This window comes from Bombina bombina, chromosome 1, assembly GCF_027579735.1.
Source record: "Bombina bombina isolate aBomBom1 chromosome 1, aBomBom1.pri, whole genome shotgun sequence".
NCBI lineage: Eukaryota > Metazoa > Chordata > Amphibia > Anura > Bombinatoridae > Bombina > Bombina bombina.
The window spans coordinates 1,391,264,380-1,391,283,343 of record NC_069499.1 but is presented as its reverse complement, the minus strand read 5'-3'; the positions used below and the strand labels follow the sequence as shown (position 1 = coordinate 1,391,283,343).

Sequence of the window (18,964 nt, the reverse complement as noted above, 5' to 3'; positions counted from 1 at the left end):
ACGGTCTTCTAGGGCACAAATGCAGCACAGGACAATCCACTGTAGTTTATAAGGCTTTATTTTCCACAGCAATAACAAACAGGCAGTTCATTTTCAAAAGAGGGAAATCCTTCCTCTGCAGCAAAGTTAAGTACTTTTAAGTGTCCCAGCACTTCACAGCATTCCACAAGTGCTTTGTAAAAATAATGTCCTTTTACAGTTCACAGGAACAAAAAGTCTTTTACACAGTGTAACAAACACACACACACCAGCTTCTGTAGCTGTGTAACTAACTCTCTCAAGGCCTAAGTGAGGCTGCTATTTAAACCCTCACAACTTCTAATTAGCCACACCTGTGATTAGCTGCTGGACAGCTTCCCAGCTGTCTGGGATAATCAAATACACACTCTTTCTCCCTGGGGTTTTAACTGAAAGGAGAAATAGCATGTACAATGCTTGGTCTTAAATATCTTCCATTTATAACCAGGCCTTGCTTTCTGTCACATATCCTCCCCCCCAGCTCACACCCAGTGGGTTGAGCGACCATGGACATCAATGAATGTACCCGAGACAAACCATCAGCAGTGCCCTGCAAAAGACCGGCCCTGTGCTCAACAGTAAAATTGAAGGGTTGCAAGCTAAGAAACCACCTAGTAACCCTTGAATTTGTTTCCTTATTCTGACTCATCCATGTGAGAGGAGCATGATCTGTTATTAATTTAAATTTTCTTCCCAACAGATAGTACCTAAGGGTCTCTAAAGCCCACTTAATGGCAAGGCATTCTTTCTCCACTATAGAATAGTTCTTTTCCTGTGGAATAAGTTTTCTGCTTAGGAAAAGGACAGGATGCTCTTTTCCCTGACACTCCTGCGAGAGAACTGCTCCTAAACCAACATCAGAGGCATCTGTCTGTACAATAAAATCTTTAGCGAAATTGGGGGGTTACCAAAACTGGATGGGCACAAAGGGCATCTTTCAAATGCTTAAAAGCTTGTTCTGCTTCTGGGGACCATTTTATCATAATTGGGGCCCTTGCTTTTGTGAGATCTGTCAAGGGTGCCGCAATTGTAGCGAAATTCGGGATAAACCTTCTATAATAACTAGTTATCCCAATAAATGCTCTTACTTGTTTTTTTGTTAGAGGCTGTGGCCAGTTCTGTATGGCCTCTACTTTTGTTGTCTGAGGTTTAACTAATCCTCTACCAATAGTATAACCCAAGTACTTAGCTTCCTGTAAACCAACGGTACATTTTGCAGGATTGGCAGTTAACCCAGCGGACCGTATTGCATCAAGTACTGCTTGAACTTTTGGAAGATGGGATTCCCAATCTGTACTATAAATTATAACATCATCTAAATATGCTGCCGCATAACGAACATGGGGTTTCAGAATTCTATCCATCATCCTCTGGAATGTTGCCGGGGCCCCATGTAAACCAAATGGCAACACCGTATACTGAAATAAGCCCTCTGGGGTTGAAAAAGCTGTCTTTTCCTTTGCTTGACTAGTGAGAGGCACCTGCCAATACCCTTTCGCTAAATCAATTGTAGTGAGATAACGTGCTTTTCCTAGCCTTTCTAACAACTCATCTACCCTAGGCATTGGGTAGGTGTCAAATTTGGAAACACAATTAAGCTTACGAAAGTCATTACAGAACCTTAATGAACCATCCGGCTTTGGAACAAGCACGATTGGACTGATCCACTCACTTTGTGATTCCTCAATTACCCCAAGCTTTAACATTTTTTCTACCTCCAGTTTAATAGCCTTTCTACAAGCCTCAGGGACCCTATAGGGTTTAAGGCAGACCTTCTTCCCTGGTTCTGTTATTATGTCATGCTTAATAACATTAGTTTTTCCCGGTACCACAGAAAATACCTCTTTGTTCATTCTAATAAAATCCTTGACCTCTCTCTTCTGATGTACAGATAGGGTTTCCGATATATTTACCTCTGGTTCAGTGACAGGGAGTTCTGTAGGTTTTACCAGATTTATATGATATATTTGCTCAGGTTTCCTTCTCCCTGGCTGACTTACTTTGTAATTAACATCATTTATAACCCTGATATTATTTCTTGCCTCTCCCAATGTTGGATCCTCCCATTGGGCTTTTTTAAAATTACCAGGGCCACCAACCAGATCTATCAAATCATCAATATTTTCCAAGCTAGTACTTGGTACTTCATTACTCTGAGAAGGTTGATCACCTACTAATACAAGCATAGGGCAATAAATCTTATTTTTCTCCTTTTCAATGGAACCCCCTTCAAAATCAGTTTCAGAGAAAGGAAATACATAAATATCAGAAGTTTGACATATTTCTGGAGATTCCCATAACTCCAGAAATTTTGGAAAATTTCTCCCTATCAGCACCTCATGGGCTAAATTTGGTACTACACCAACACAATATTTTAATTTACCACACTGAGTCTCAATCTCCACCTCAGCTGTAGGATATTCCCGTTTATCTCCATGAACACAGATAATTCCCATTTTTTCCCCATAATCTAATACTGCATCTGGTACCAAAGATTTAGCCACTAGTGTGACCATACTTCCTGAATCAAGCAAAGCCCTAGACACTTTACCATTAACCGTCACAGTACACCAATGGGAATCATTATTAACAGAGCTGTTGCTATTAGACAATAGTGAATGTGCAACATTACAGTCCATAAATTCATCTTTATCACAGTCTCTAGCAATATGCCCAACCTCATTACATTTAAAACATCTTACAGGTTGGTTATATTTAAATGTTTCCTTAATTCCTGGGGAAATGTCTCTGGTGTTTTGCCTATACACCTGCTGCTCTCTTATCCCCTTTATCCCCTGAACAGTCTTACCAGTTCTTGTAGAGCTCTGGGACTTGGGATTGTGGGGCTGATCCATTGAAGATTGTTGCAAAACTTCTCCTGAAGCTATAAATCTTTCGACCAATACAATTAACTGATCCGCTGTTTGAGGATCACCTTGATTAACCCACCGCCGCAGGGAAGCAGGTAATCCACGCTGAAACCGGTCCATCACCAGTAGTTCCACTATTTTGGTAGCTGAATTAACCTCTGGTTGCAGCCACTTCCTGGCAAGGTGTATAAGGTCGAACATCTGGGATCTTGCAGCATTATGAGATGAAAACATCCAGGAATGGAATCTTTGTGCACGGACTGCCGAAGTCACCCCAAGGCGTGCAAGGATTTCTGCTTTCAATTTCTCATAGTCACTGGCTTGTGCTGGCTCTAAATCAAAGTAGGCCTTCTGAGGTTCACCACTAAGAAATGGCGCAAGTATACTCGCCCACTCAACTGTCGGCCATTTTTCTCTTTCTGCTGTGCATTCAAATGCCAAAAGATACGCCTCAACATCATCAGCTGCTGTCATTTTTTGAAGATAATGACTAGCCCTTATTACTCTGGAACCTTGGCTGCCACCAACATATTCAGAGTTCAGTCTTTCTGATATGGCTTGAACCTCTCGTTGCAGAGTCTGTGTAGCACTTTGCTGCTCCTCCCGGGTCTTCCTGAATGTCTCAGCTTGCACAGCAGCCATCTGTTGTATCAACAATTCAGTGTTCTCCTTCTGTGATTTAGCCAGCAGCATAGCACTCTCTGACTGGGCCAAGACCAACTGTTGCAGTGCTGCACTATTTTCAGCAGCTTTTCTGTTAGTCTCTTGCTGTATAGCATTAGAATGGATCAAAGCTTTAATGACTTCCTCCATGTTGCTTGCAGATTATTATGCCCACAGACTTACAACGTGGTTGCCCGCATTCTCCACCAAGTGTAACAGGAAACACTTTTAACCACGGTCTTCTAGGGCACAAATGCAGCACAGGACAATCCACTGTAGTTTATAAGGCTTTATTTTCCACAGCAATAACAAACAGGCAGTTCATTTTCAAAAGAGGGAAATCCTTCCTCTGCAGCAAAGTTAAGTACTTTTAAGTGTCCCAGCACTTCACAGCATTCCACAAGTGCTTTGTAAAAATAATGTCCTTTTACAGTTCACAGGAACAAAAAGTATTTTACACAGTGTAACAAACACACACACACCAGCTTCTGTAGCTGTGTAACTAACTCTCTCAAGGCCTAAGTGAGGCTGCTATTTAAACCCTCACAACTTCTAATTAGCCACACCTGTGATTAGCTGCTGGACAGCTTCCCAGCTGTCTGGGATAATCAAATACACACTCTTTCTCCCTGGGGTTTTAACTGAAAGGAGAAATAGCATGTACAATGCTTGGTCTTAAATATCTTCCATTTATAACCAGGCCTTGCTTTCTGTCACAATATATATATATATATACACATACACACATATGTAGACATGTATATGTATGTATCTCTGTGTTAAAGCCCTGTGCAGTCCTTTTTTTTCTAACACCTGAGACCTCATTCCTTTGAGCCTTTATAACTTTTTTATGCAATATTTTTTTTTTTTTTTACAAAATTATTATTAGACAGTGTTATTATGAGTGTAACTATACATTTAAATGTATTTTTGAAGTATTATATTCCACTTTTTTGTCTGGCGTTATAAATAACCAATGCTCTGAACATCTTTACTTTTAACTTGTAATACGCTCGCTAGTTCCAACGCGTGCAAAGAGCAGCAATAAATCCCTTTTACTCACGCGCAAAAGTTAGTGCACCACTCGTAATCTAGCCAACAGTCTTAAATATGATTCCACAATTAAAGGGACATGGAAGTAAAAATTAAAGCACAGTCAACGTTATACATGTCCAAGCCTTATAATTACTCATCCCAGTAAATCCTATTTATATTGGTACTGCACCAATTAATTATATATCAACAGAGTTGAGTCAAAGAAGTTTGACTGGAAAGTATGCACTTTTAAAGCACTTCTGTCTCCCCTTATATGAAGGACATAATTTAACAAGAAGTGGGAAATGTGTACTATATTAAAACATAACTTTTATTTAAAAAAAAATTCCTTAAAAACAAAAGTGTGAAATTTAAAACCACAAAGGAGATTCAATTATGCATTATCAAAATGCTGTTTTAGCATTGCTAGTGATCGGATAATCACTGTAGAGAATATCTTATAAGGAGTATCAAAACCTAATGTGTTTATAATAAAATAATAATAAACAAGGGACATATTAACATTAAGGACATAAAGGTGTTATAGAGTACCCATGGCCATTGGGAATCTCTATATCTATTATCAAGTGGCTGCAAACTGGTAAAGATAGCTGATATGTATATAATGTTGTATTTTACCCGCTTGCTAATATACAGGTAGATTATGAGTTTTGTGCTATAGAGGGTAGTTAACGAACGCAACTAAAGTTGCGTTATTTCACCCTCCATAGCGCTGCCATTACGAGTTTTGAAGAAGCTGCCTTGTGCGTGCGATATGGTTACGTTGAACTCTATACCGCACAAAATACAAGCGCTGCTTTGACGTGCTCGTGGACCCTTTCCCCATACACACCAATGAGGAGAGCGTGTTAAAAAAACTAACACCTGCGATTGAGGAATGAAAAGCCCCGTAACGCAACCCCATTGATGGGGAAAAAAAGTTACATTTAAACCTAACACCCTAACATAAACCCCACGTCTAAACACCCCTAATCTGCTGCCCCCGACATCGCCGATACCTACATAAAGTTATTAACCCCTAATCTGCCTCTCCCGACATCGCCGCCACCAAAATAAATCTTTTAACCCCTGAGCTGCCGCCCCGACATCGCCGCCACTATACTAAAGTTATGAACCCCTATTCCCCTACACCCCAACATCGCCCACACTATAATAAATCTATTAACCCCTATTCTGCCACTCCCCGACATCGCCGCTACTAAATACATTTATTAACCCCTAAACCTCTGGCCTCCCACATCACTACCACTAAATAAACGTATTGACTCCTAAACCAACAGCCCCCCACATCCCAACATATTAAACTATATTAACCCCTAAACCTAACCGTAACCCTAAACCTAACCCTAACCGTAATCCTAAACCTAACACCCCCTAACTTTAACATAATTAAAATAGAGCTAAATTAAACTTACAATTATTAACTAAATAATACCTATTTAAAACTAAATTCAAACTTACCTGTGAAATAAAACCTAAGCTAGCTACAATATAACTATTAGTTATATTGTAGCTAGCTTAGGTTTTATCTTTATTTCACAGGTAAGTTTAACTAGGTAGCAGACATAGTCCTTTTTTAAAAAAAATACATGTCTAGTTTTGCTTATGTTGAAATAACATTGCAGTGCTTTCTGACTCCTCGCAAAGCCTCAAAGTTTGATGTGAGTACCATCAGCTACCTTCTCCAGCTTGCTCCTGTTTGTGTAAAGGGTCTTTTCATATGCAAATGAAGGGGTATTGTCTTATTTTACACTTGGAATGGGCTTTACAGCTATCTTTTAAATATAGATAAACCGATTTTCTAAGAAAGTGTTTAAAGCTTTTTCAGATGGATTTTGATATCAGTATGTGGTCATCTTGTTGTTTCTAGTAGTGTCTATTACATGCAGTTCTCTGAAAAAGATTGTATACTGTCCCTTTAATGCAAATGTTGATTATTGTGTCATGTATGAGTTCCACATTGATTAATCTCCAAATATATTATTGTGAGCATATATTTGTTTATTCACTCATAAAAGGACTTTAAACCATATTCCTATATATAAAAAAAAAAATTGTTCTAAAATAATTCAAACACAATAATGTCTCTTTAAAAAAATAGACTTCATTTAACGCGTCAAGAGAAATCCTATTCCAATATTTCTTGTTTGAACAAGTACATGTAGATATACCAACAATCACAAAATATTAGTATATGTTAGCATATGTAATTTTTAAAGGGACAGTCTAGAAAACAAATAATGATTTGCATTATTAAAAAAGAAATATTTTATTTACAAATTATCTCTAACGTCTCTCACCAATTAATCGTAGTTCTCTGGTTCTTCTTATTTTCTAGCTAAACCTATGACGTTCGTGTGCTCATTTCTTAGAGCTTGAAGAGTGCATGTAATTAGAATGCACTTTGACCCCTAGAGGGCATTTTGATAGCATTTTTATATAGAAAACCTTGAGCTCATACAGCATATTTACCCTGGATTGATCATTGATTGTCTAAAATGTTGTTATGTCAGAATAACATAAATAAGTGGTAATTTTTCATAGGCATAGATACAAGGGTAAGCACATAAGTCACACGTGTATTTCTCCATGTTTTTGTTTCAAACTTGATAATGCGTAATACAGTGTTTTCTTTGTTAACAGTAATGTTCTGACTGTCCCTTTAAGCTGTGTTATTGGCATTCAAACAGTAATATGCCATCATGTATAATTGTAATGGTCATTTTGTTTGAGATTAGGGAAACAGTTTGGACATCACATCACAGAAACCAATCAATATCATGAACAAGGATAGGTATGTGATGATGTGGTGTCCACACACTTATAACACACACTCTGCAAACAATCTGCCTCCATGGACCCGGTCCCATAGAAGCAGATTATATACAGAGTGTGGTCCAGAAGTGTCTGAAAACCACATCATCACATACCTATCCATTACACATTAAATACAAAATAAACATCTCAAAAAATACTTACTTCCTATTCCTTCCCCTCTTCCCACAAGGCTGAGGCTCTGGGGGGGGGAAACTGCCCCCTCCGATGAGTTCTCATCGGAGACATTGTGGGAGGAGGGGAAGGAGGAGTACTGGGATGACCAAGGTGAGGAGAATGAGGAGTACCAAGAGGAGATGGCCCAGCAGGAGATGGCCCAGCAGGAGATGGCCCAGCAGGAGATGGCCCAGCAGGAGATGGACCAACAGGAGATGGACCAGCAGCAGATGGCCCAGCAGCAGATGGCCCAGCAGCAGATGGCCCAGCATGCGACTCCCGGAAGAAATTGAACATAGTTTCTTGAAGCTGTAAACTCCGGTTTTGTCCTTGTTTAATTCTTGTAAGGATCTCTGTAATTTGTGTCTGTCCTTCTCTAATGCCACGAAGTTCTTTGATAATCTGAGTTCTCCCTTGGATATTTTCCATCCGGGAGGTACACATCTGTTCAATGTAGTTGACTTACACCTGCACCTCGGCTATCTCCTCCTGTTGTGCACGGCGGCCTGCTGGTGCATGGCGGCCTGCTGGTGCACGGTGGCCTGCTGGTGCACGGCGGCCTGCTGGTGCTTGAGGGGCCTCTTCCTCTGCTTCAGAGGGGGCCTCTTCCTCTGCTTCAGGGGGGGGATCTGCTTCAGGGGGGCTTCTGCTTCAGGGGGGGCTCTGCTTCAGGGGGGGCCTCTTCTCTCTGAGGTGGCGATTCATCCCAACCACTCTCATACCGGGGAAAAGGAGGAGCCTGTAGTTGCTGTGCTGTCTCCTCCCCAGACTCTGTATATTGTAAAAAGAAAGAAATGTATATTAGCATATTTCCAAATAAAGATGTAAATGCTTTTGCTTGCAATAGAATTACAAATGCAGCCTCATTAATCCACTTTGAAATCTAACAATCAATACCATTTCCGCATTTTCCAAACCGTGTTTGTGATATCTATATGGTCAATCTGAATGTTTTTGCGTTTTTTTTTCAGTCTGTTTAAATGCACACCTAACCTATAGCCTAGATAGTAATGTAATCGCAAGGTCATTGTGAATGCGTTTACGTAATAATGTGTTAAACAGCGTAATAGCATTAATCTTATCCTTAAATACATTCGGATGTTAATAGATTCTTAAATGAGCTTACCGTCAGATGAGAGTGGCAGGTTCCCGGTATCGATTCCTCCAATCCCGACTATGGCCACCTCGGAGATGCTGGGACGTAACATTTCCTCCCATTGGGAGTACTCAACAGTCAGTGCAGGCCCGCCACCGGTCCCTGTGTCATGTTGGTACTCCCTGGTTATTTTCTTTTTCAGCTCCATCTTGCAGTCCCGGTAACGATGTTTAATAGACTCCATATCTCTGTTACGGCCCCCCACTGCATTAACTGCATCCGTTATCTCCCGCCAGAGCTTCCTCTTGTCACTCGGGGTGGTCTTCTGAGCATGCAGCCTCCTATACCTGCCCATATACGCTTCTATGAGGGCCTCCTTCTCCTCCATAGTAAACCTTGCCTCCCTAGTCAGCTTGGCCTTCCCCTGTGATGGTGCCCTCTGTTTCCCGGACTGTGAAGCCCTACTCTGTCCGCCACTGGGCCCAGCCACTTGTTCATCTTGAACCAAGTGGCTGGGTCCACCCACCGCTTCCTCCCCCACTTCCTGCCCCCCTTCCTGTCCTGTTCCTCCCCCCCTCTCCCTCTCCTTCCCCCTCTACCTCTCACCTGACTAATCTCCTGCCTGCCCTCCTCTTCCATCTCTTCCCTAAACTAAGTCCTAACTACTCCAACAAAAAGTGACTGTGCACAAATGAAAGGGGGTCAAAATAAAGAAATAAAAAGACAAAAAAATGTGCTCAATGTGTGAAAGGGATATAAATAAAAGAGGGTAATGAGTATTTAACCAACCAAAATGTATAAGAAGACTAAAAGGAGGATATGTAAACTAAATGTAACTAGGGGATGGGGATGGGATTAGAGGGAATGGGGTATGGGATTACAGGGAATGGGGTATGGGATTAGAGGAAATGGGATGAAAGGGAATGGGACTAAAGGGAATGGGGTATGGAGTGTAGTATGAGAGGGTATAGGGTGTGGAGTGTATTGATAAGTGTATGTATGTATGTATTGAATGTGTTTGCATTTAAATATGTTAAGTATACAGAAAAAGCACTCGCACACTCACTCAAACCAACTGTCGCTCACTACCGCTCTCTTACTAACTCACACTACCACTAACTCACGCTACCACTAACTCATGCTACCACTAACTCACACTACCACTAACTCACTCATGATAACACTAACTGACTCTCTCACACTAACACTAACTCGCACTAACTCTCAAAATAACTCACCAAATCTCCAATCTCCAAAAACCCACCAGCAACACAGTCAAAGAAGCCATGCTTGTGTGGTGCTTATATACCCTGTGTAAATGAATAATGATGTACCGGTTTGCGTTGTAAATTGTGTTCAGGTGTGCTTTGTTAGTAATTAGTATGCGTGCAATGTGTATTAGTTGTGTGAATTTGCACATGCTCATTTTGAGTTAGTATTTGTGGAATGTGTAGAATGCGATGATGTTATAGTGCTCGTTTTCTATAACATTGTCCAATAGTATTATGTGTAAATGTTAATTTGTGATGGTGTCGTATTAGTGAAGTGTTGTATATGTATGTTTGTCCTAATATTTCGTAATGTTGAATGCAAGTATTTTGCTTGTGTATGAGTGTGCATTTATTTTTCCTTAGTTTAGCAAAAAGTAGCAAGAGCACTACACAGATAAAGAAGGAACGCTCAATTTTGGTATCTATATATGTATTAATTTATATTCTTTAATATCTATGTATCCCTGTATATGTATGTATTTATATACAAACATATATTTTTAATGGGTACATGTATATATACACCTTATGAGCTAGAGTGCTTGTGCAAAAAAACACACTTGTTACAGATATAGTCTATACCAAACGAGGGATAGAGACTAGAAGGATGCACTTAAGTAGCACTTCTGTTCCCAAAAGAATTATAATTTGGATGAGAACTTCATTAAATACCATCCAAAACCAAAGGGTTAATGTGGGAAATTAAAACATAACTTTTATTGACACTACAATAAATAAAAAGTATAATGTGTAGATGTGTGCACTTTAAAAACACATAACAACTCGACCAATAATGGAAATGGCTTTAAATATCTTGTGGGTAAATTACCTAGGACCTTGAATACTGCTAAGGTATGCAAATATTAAGTATTGTGGGTCTATTAGGTAAAGAATATAATCATATCCATCAGGATTGCGCACCGAAAAGGAATTCAATATCTCCACATTTGGACTAATATCTTATAGGATTGAGAAACCGTATAAAGAATATATATTTTTGTTGGATACGGAGATTATTCAAGAGAGTATACCTTCTGAAGGGATAATGGTTTCTATCCCTTATTCATATTCCCTTAAATCTTAAAATTGTCTCTCATTTCTTAACAGCTGTTAGTATAGAGACTTATATCTCAGGAAATTAATCCTGAATACCACATTTAATTATACTTGTTTTGGGCAATACCGTGGGAAGTTGGCTATATAGATATAAGCAGTTCACTTCCACAGTTAGAATGTTAAACCCTAAATAATTGTGGGTTCTATATACGGATTAACCTCAATTCTGGTTTCTCATCACTAATTATACAGTAAATTATACTGTTTATACATGTATGGAGTAAGTGATATGTGCTTTTTATTCCATTTTTTAGTCTGATGGATTTTTACAAATACTGAAATCAACTGAATATATGCACATATATGTAAGGTATAATTTGATTATGATTTCAACATGTATTGTTGTAGATTAATTGTTGTATAACATGCAGCAGTGCTTGATGTACATTAACACAAAGTATCTTCTGAGAATAAGAGTTTATATTTTAATCAGTAGTAATATTCCATTTTCACCGGTTTTTGAACTCAAGTGATTATGATCTAGATTAACACTATTGTATAATTACTACTGTAACTAAGAGGATTGAAGCTGATGACATATGTTTTAAGGCTGTACTGATCGGTTATTGCATCTAATAGCCCTGCAGGGTAATTTAATTATTACTGGTGTTAGTCCGTTGCTTTGCTCAGGATTGAATAACACAAAATTAATAATTCATAGGGTCTGTGTTTTTACAATACAGATATTGGGGAGATATTCCAAATGTTCTAATTATACTTGTAGTTGCCCAAGAATTACAAATATTAATGAATCGCCTTTAATTGTGGCTGTCAGCTCTTACACTATGGTGTTTCAGGTGCTGTAATTAAGACAGCTTGTGTGAGACAAACTCGCCGCTGTCGTGTATAACCCACCTAAGTAACTCGCCACTAAAGTATGCGGCATTCAGCTTTTGATATAAGAAACAAAAATAAATATTTGTTTAGTTCATAAATTAAGTAAATTCAAATTCTGTGTATCTCTCTGTGCTGATCGGCTATAGTATCAGATAGTGCTGCTAAGAGATTTAATTGTTATAAGTATTAGCTCAATACTTTGCTACGGATTGCAAAATAGCAAAGTTAATAGTTCATAGAGTCAGTGCTTATAAATTAAAGCTATTTACAAATAAATTTTGAGTGCTCTATTTGTACTTATAATAGCCAACACAGATACACATGCTTATAAATAGCCGTTTTAACGGTCAAATATACGTAACTAGTACTAAAGCACGTGTACACGGGCCATTTTTTGCAGTACAGTGGTCCCACCCCTTGCTCTCTCCTGCCTCTCTTTTGCTCTCTCTTCCCCCCCTCTTTTGCTTTCTCTCCCCCCTCTCCTTTGTTCTCTGTCTCTCCTCTTTTGCTCTCTCTCTCCACTCTTTTGCTCTCTCTCCCCTCTTTGGCTCTCTCTCTCCTTTCTTTTGCTCTCTCTCCCCCCTCTTTTGTTCTCTCCCCCCTCTTTGGCTCTCCTCCCCCCTCTTTGGCTCTCTTCCCCCTCTTTGGCTCTCTCCCCCCTCTTTGGCTCTCTCCCCCCTCTTTGTCTCTCTCTCCCCCCCCTTTGGCTCTCCCCCCCCCCCCCTTTGGCTCTCTCCCCCCCCTTTGGCTCTCCGCCCCCTTTGGCTCTCCCCCCCCCCTTTGGCTCTCTCTCCCCCCTCTTTGGCTCTCTCCCCTCTTTTGCTCTCTCTCCTCTTTGGCTCTCTTTCCTCTTTGGCTCTCTCTCTCCCCCCTCTTTGGCTCTCCCCTCCCCTTTGGCTCTCCCCTCTCTTTGGCTCCCCCCCCCCTCTTTGGCTCTCTCCCCCCTCTTTTGTTCTCTCCCCCCTCTTTGGCGCTCTCCCCCCCTCTTTGGCTCTCTCCCCCCCCTCTTTGGCTCTGCCCCCCCCCCTCTTCGGCTCTGTCCCCCCCTCTATGGCTCTCTCTCCCCCCTCTTTGGCTCTCTCCCCTCTTTTGCTCTCCTCTTTGGCTCTCTTTCCTCTTTGGCTCTCTCTCCCCCCCCTTTAGCTCTCTCCCCCCCCTTTGGCTCTCTCTCCTTTTTGGCTCTTTTTATTCTTTGGCTCTCTCTCTCCCCCCTCTTTGGCTCTCCCCCCTTCTCTTTGGCTCTCCCCCCCTTCTCTTTGGCTCTCCCCCCCTTCTCTTTGGCTCTCCCCCCCTTTCTCTTTGGCTCTCCCCCCTTTGGCTCTCTCCCCCCTCTTTGGCTCTCTCTCCCCCCTCTTTGGCTCTTTTTCCTCTTTGGCTCTCTCTCTCCCCCCTCTTTGGCTCCCCCCCTTCTCTTTGGCTCTCCCCCCCCCTTCTCTTTGGCTCTCCCCCCCCCTTCTCTTTGACTCCCCCCCTTCTCTTTGGCTCCCCCCCTCCCTTCCCCCTCCCTTCTCTTTGGCTCCCCCCCCCTCCCTTCTCTTGGCTCCCCCCCTCCCTTCTCTTTGGCTCCCCCCCCTCCCTTCTCTTTGGCTCCCCCCCCCCTTCTCTTTGGCTCCCCCCCTCCCTTCTCTTTGGCTCCCCCCCTTCTCTTTGGCTCCCCCCCTTCTCTTTGGCTCCCCCCCTTCTCTTTGGCTCCCCCCCCCCTTGGCCCTTCTACCCCCCTCTTTGGCCCTTCTCCCCCCCTTTTTGGCCCTTCCCCCCTCTCCTGCTCCCTCTCTGGCTCTGTCTTCACATCGCGGGACCCCGCCCGGCCACGCCCCATCGCGGCAACACCCACCCGGCCACGCCCCTCATGACGCCCGGTCACGCCCCTCGCGATGCCCGGCCACGCCCCCATCGCAACGCTCCCGTCGGCCACAAACAGCTGTGAGGTCTGGGGAGCGCGCTCCATATCTCTTGCCACAGGCTGTTTCAATCAGCTTACCTCGCGCTCCCCTGACCTCACAGCTGTATGTGTACCTCGCGCTCCCTATCTCAAGGCCAAGTGTTTGTCCCTACTGCGCATGACTGCTTCAGACAAACACTTGGCCTTTTATAATATAGGATGATATTGCCAATGCTGTGGCTAAAGCAGCCAATGTGAGTAACTAGCCGCTATAGTTTTTTAACATCAATAAGTAACTAGCCCCTCACATATGCTGCTGTCAGCTTTTAAATAAACGACACTTAGGGTAATTATCTGGTTCTTATATTGACCAAGCCACCACTATATAAATATGCTTATTCGAGTTGTTATGCCATTTAAAAAAGACTTAAACAGGGTATTAGGAAATACCCATCCCTAACATGTTTCGCCGATAGCGTTTCGGCTTTTTCAAAGGTCTTTATATTATTATATATAGTATAATATTATATATATATATAATATAATATTATATATATATATATATATATATATATATTATTATATATATAGGTATTTATTTTTCCTTGTTGTTATTTTCCGTATTTCTGTATCGTAAAGTAGATGCGTATTCCTCGTTTATTTTATTTTATTTTTTTCCCCCCGCTTGTGAATGTGTAATGCGTGTGTGCTATGTTTTGTGATTGTTGTTATGACATTTGCAGTGTGTTATTGTTGTGCATTATGTGGTATACGTCATATGACAAAGCAGTGCGTATTTCTCGCAAGATCGAGTGTTAGCTGAAAAAAGCGTGTTTGTTGGATTTATCATTGATCTCTATGGGAGACTGTCTAACGCGGGCGTAATTACACGTATGAAATATATGCGTTAGGAGTCACGCTAGAAGGTTGTTTTTAAACTCTAAATACCAGCGTTAAAAACACACGGCTAGATTTAGAGTTTTGTCGGTAACGACCCGCGTAGCTAACGCTGGCTTTTTTCTGGCCGCACCTTTAAAATAACTCTGGTATTGAGAGTCCACAGAATAGCTGCGTTAGGCTCCAAAAAAGGAGCGTAGAGCATATTTAACGCAACTTCAACTCTCGATACCAGAGTTGCTTACGGACGCGGCCAGCCTCAAAAACGTGCTCGTGCACGATTCCCCCATAGAAAACAATGGGGCTGTTTGAGCTGAAAAAAAACCTAACACCTGCAAAAAAGCCGCGTTCAGCTCCTAACGCAGCCCCATTGTTTGCTATGGGGAAACACTTCCTACGTCTGCACCTAACACCCTAACATGTACCCCGAGTCTAAACATCCCTAACCTTACACTTATTAACCCCTATTCTGCCACCCCCCGCTATCGTTGACCCCTGCATATTATTTTTAACCCCTAATCTGCCGCTCCGTAAACCGCCGCTACTTACATTATCCCTATGTACCCCTAATCTGCTGCCCCTAACACCGCTGACCCCTATATTATATTTATTAACCCCTAATCTGCCCCCCACAACGTCCCCTCCACCTGCCTACACTTATTAACCCCTAATCTGACCGCACTGCTATTATAATAAAGTTATTAACCCCTAATCCGCCTCACTCCGGCCTCAATAACCCTATAATAAATAGTATTAACCCCTAATCTGCCCACCCTAACATCGCCGACACCTAACTTCAAACATTAACCCCTAATCTGCCGACTGGAGCTCACCGCTATTCTAATAAATGTATTAACCCATAAAGCTAAGTCTAACCCTAACACCCCCCTAAATTAAATATAATTTTAATCTAACGAAATTAATTAACTCTTATTAAATAAATTATTCCTATTGAAAGCGAAATACTTACCTGTAAAATAAACCCTAATATAGCTACAATATAAATTATAATTATATTATAGCTATTTTAGGATTTATATTTATTTTACAGGTAACTTTGTATTTATTTTAACCAGGTACAATAGCTATTAAATAGTTAAGAACTATTTAATAGCTAAAATAGTTAAAATAATTACAAAATTACCTGTAAAATAAATCCTAACCTAAGTTACAATTAAACCTAACACTACACGATCAATAAATTAATTAAATAAAATACCAAAAATTACCTACAATTAAACCTAACACTACACTATCAATAACTTATTTAAATACAATATCTACAAATAAATACAATTAAATAAACTAACTAAAGTACAAAAAATAAAAAAGAACTAAGTTACAAAAAATAAAAAAATATTTACAAACATTAGAAAAATATTACAACAATTTTAAACTAATTACACCTACTCTAAGCCCCCTAATAAAATAACAAAGCCCCCCAAAATAAAAAAATGCCCTACCCTATTCTAAATTAAAAAAGTTCAAAGCTCTTTTACCTTACCAGCCCTGAACAGGGCCCTTTGCGGGGCATGCTCCAAAGAATTCAGCTCTTTTGCCTGTAAAAAGAAACATACAATACCCCCCCCAACATTACAACCCACCACCCACATACCCCTAATCTAACATTACAACCCACCACCCACATACCCCTAATCAGAATCAAGTTCAATCCGATTGGCTGATCTAATCAGCCAATCGGATTGAACTTGATTCTGATTGGCTGATTCCATCAGCCAATCAGAATATTCCTACCTTAATTCCGATTGGCTGATAGGATTCTATCAGCCAATCGGAATTCGAGGGACGCCATCTTGGATGACATCCCTTAAAGGAACCGTCATTCGTCGGGAAGTCGTCGTCGGAAGAAGATGGGTCCGCGGTGGAGGTCTTCAAGATGGAGCCGGTCCTCATCGGATGAAGATAGAAGATGCCGCTTGGAAGAAGATGGTTGCCGGTCCGGATCTACTCTTCTCCCCGGATAGGATGAAGACTTTGGAGCCTCTTCTGGACTTCTTCAGCCGTCGGATGATGGATGTCTAGCCCCCGCTTGGGCTTAGATGAAGATATCGGAGCCAGGATGGATCGGTGTGATACCCGGTGAGGTGAAGACAAGGTAGGAAGATCTTCAGGGGCTTAGTGTTAGGTTTATTTAAGGGGGGTTTGGGTTAGATTAGGGGTATGTGGGTGGTGGGTTGTAATGTTGGGGGGGGGTATTGTATGTGTTTTTTTACAGGAAAAAGAGCTGAATTTCTTGGGACATGCCCCGCAAAGGGCCCTGTTCAGGGCTGGTAAGGTAAAAGAGCTTTGAACTTTTGTAATTTAGAATAGGGTAGGGCATTTTTTATTTTGGGGGGCTTTGTTATTTTATTAGGGGGCTTAGAGTAGGTGTAATTAGTTTAAAATTGTTGTAATATTTTTCTTATGTTTGTAAATATTTTTTTATTTTTTGTAACTTAGTTCTTTTTTATTTTTTGTACTTTAGTTAGTTTATTTCATTGTAGTTATTTGTAGGTATTGTATTTAATTAATTTATTGATAGTGTAGTGTTAGGTTTAATTGTAACTTAGGTTAGGATTTATTTTACAGGTAATTTTGTAATTATTTTAACTAGGTAGCTATTAAATAGTTCTTAACTATTTAATAGCTATTGTACCTGGTTAAAATAAATACAAAGTTACCTGTAAAATAAATATAAATCCTAAAATAGCTATAATATAATTATGATTTATATTGTAGCTATATTAGGGTTTATTTTACAGGCAAGTATTTAGTTTTAAATAGGAATAGTTTATTTAATAAGAGTTAATTTATTTTGTTAGATTTAAATTATATTTAACTTAGGGGGGTGTTAGTGTTAGGGTTAGACTTAGCTTTAGGGGTTAATACATTTATTAGAATAGCGGCGAGATTCGGTCGGCAGATTAGGGGTTAATAATTGAAGTTAGGTGTCGGCGATGTTAGGGAGGGCAGATTAGGGGTTAATAAATATATAGGGGTCGGCGGTGTTAGGGGCAGCAGATTAGGGGTACATAAGGATAACGTAGGTAGCGGTCGGCAGATTAGGGGTTAAAAAAATGTAATCAAGTGTCGGCGATGTGGGGGGCCTCAGTTTAGGGGTACATAGGTAGTTTATGGGTGTTAGTGTACTTTGGGGCACAGTAGTTAAGAGCTATATGAACCGGCGTTAGCTCTTAACTACTGACTTTTTTCTGCGGCTGGAGTTTTGTCGTTAGAATTCTAACGCTCACTTCAGCCACGACTCTAAATACCGGAGTTAGAAAGATCCCATTGAAAAGATAGGATACGCAATTGACGTAAGGGGATCTGCGGTATGGAAAAGTCGCGGCTGAAAAGTGAGCGTTAGACCCTTTTTTGACTGACTCCAAATACCAGCGGTAGCCTAAAACCAGCGTTAGGAGCTTCTAACGCTGGTTTTCACGGCTACCGCCAAACTCCAAATCTAGGCCACAGTGCGTTAGAAAAAAAAGACGCGTAGCTAACGCACCCCTTCTAACGCAAAACTCTAAATCTAGCCATTATTGTATAACTAATAAAAGTTAAGTTTTATTTTCCTTGTCCACTAGTTCATATCATATATGTTTGATTAATCATATCTAGGTATAAATAACCACCTAGAGTGCTATTAAGTGTATTCTTTCCAGAGTAAGTCTCTTCTTACTCTTACCAATTTTATTATCTAAAAACCCTAACATTACAGAACATAAAAAAAACCTCTAAAATTACAGAAAATGTGTATACGAGTGTTAATATCCGAATATCCGAATGCACCAACGAAAATGACAGAAAATGAAAAAATACTGACAAAATTACTTTAATTTTTTTAAGGGTTTAATACTTACTTTAATGCGCTCTCTGTGCTCTGGAGAGCACATTAAAGTGATTGTAAAGTTTATTACTTTATTGCCTGGTATATAAAATAATTACCATTTATTGAAGATAAACATTGCGCCGTTTCTCCACCCGCATCTCATACTTTATTTAGCTGATCGATGATAAATCCGGCTTCATCCAATCATTGCGTGCCCCCTTTGGCGTCTAGCTTGTGGGCACGCAACAATTGGATGAAGATAGATTTGTCATCAAGCAGCTAAATAAAGTATGAGATGCAGGCGGAGAAATGGCGCAATGTTTACCATCACTAAATGGTAACCATCTGCAGAAAAAGGGCTTCCAGCAGATAGCCAATCAAGTTGTATGCATGACAGCAAAGGATCCGTGTATGTGGAGTATAATGATGATCTAA

The 18,964-nt window shown here is 40.6% G+C and overlaps 1 protein-coding gene across 3 annotated transcripts in view; it reads right to left on the bottom strand.

Annotated features, from left to right (window-relative positions):
- LOC128651755 (Fc receptor-like protein 5) overlaps positions 1-18,964 on the bottom strand; it is a 291,106-nt gene that overhangs the window by 84,390 nt on the left and 187,752 nt on the right. The window lies entirely within an intron of this gene.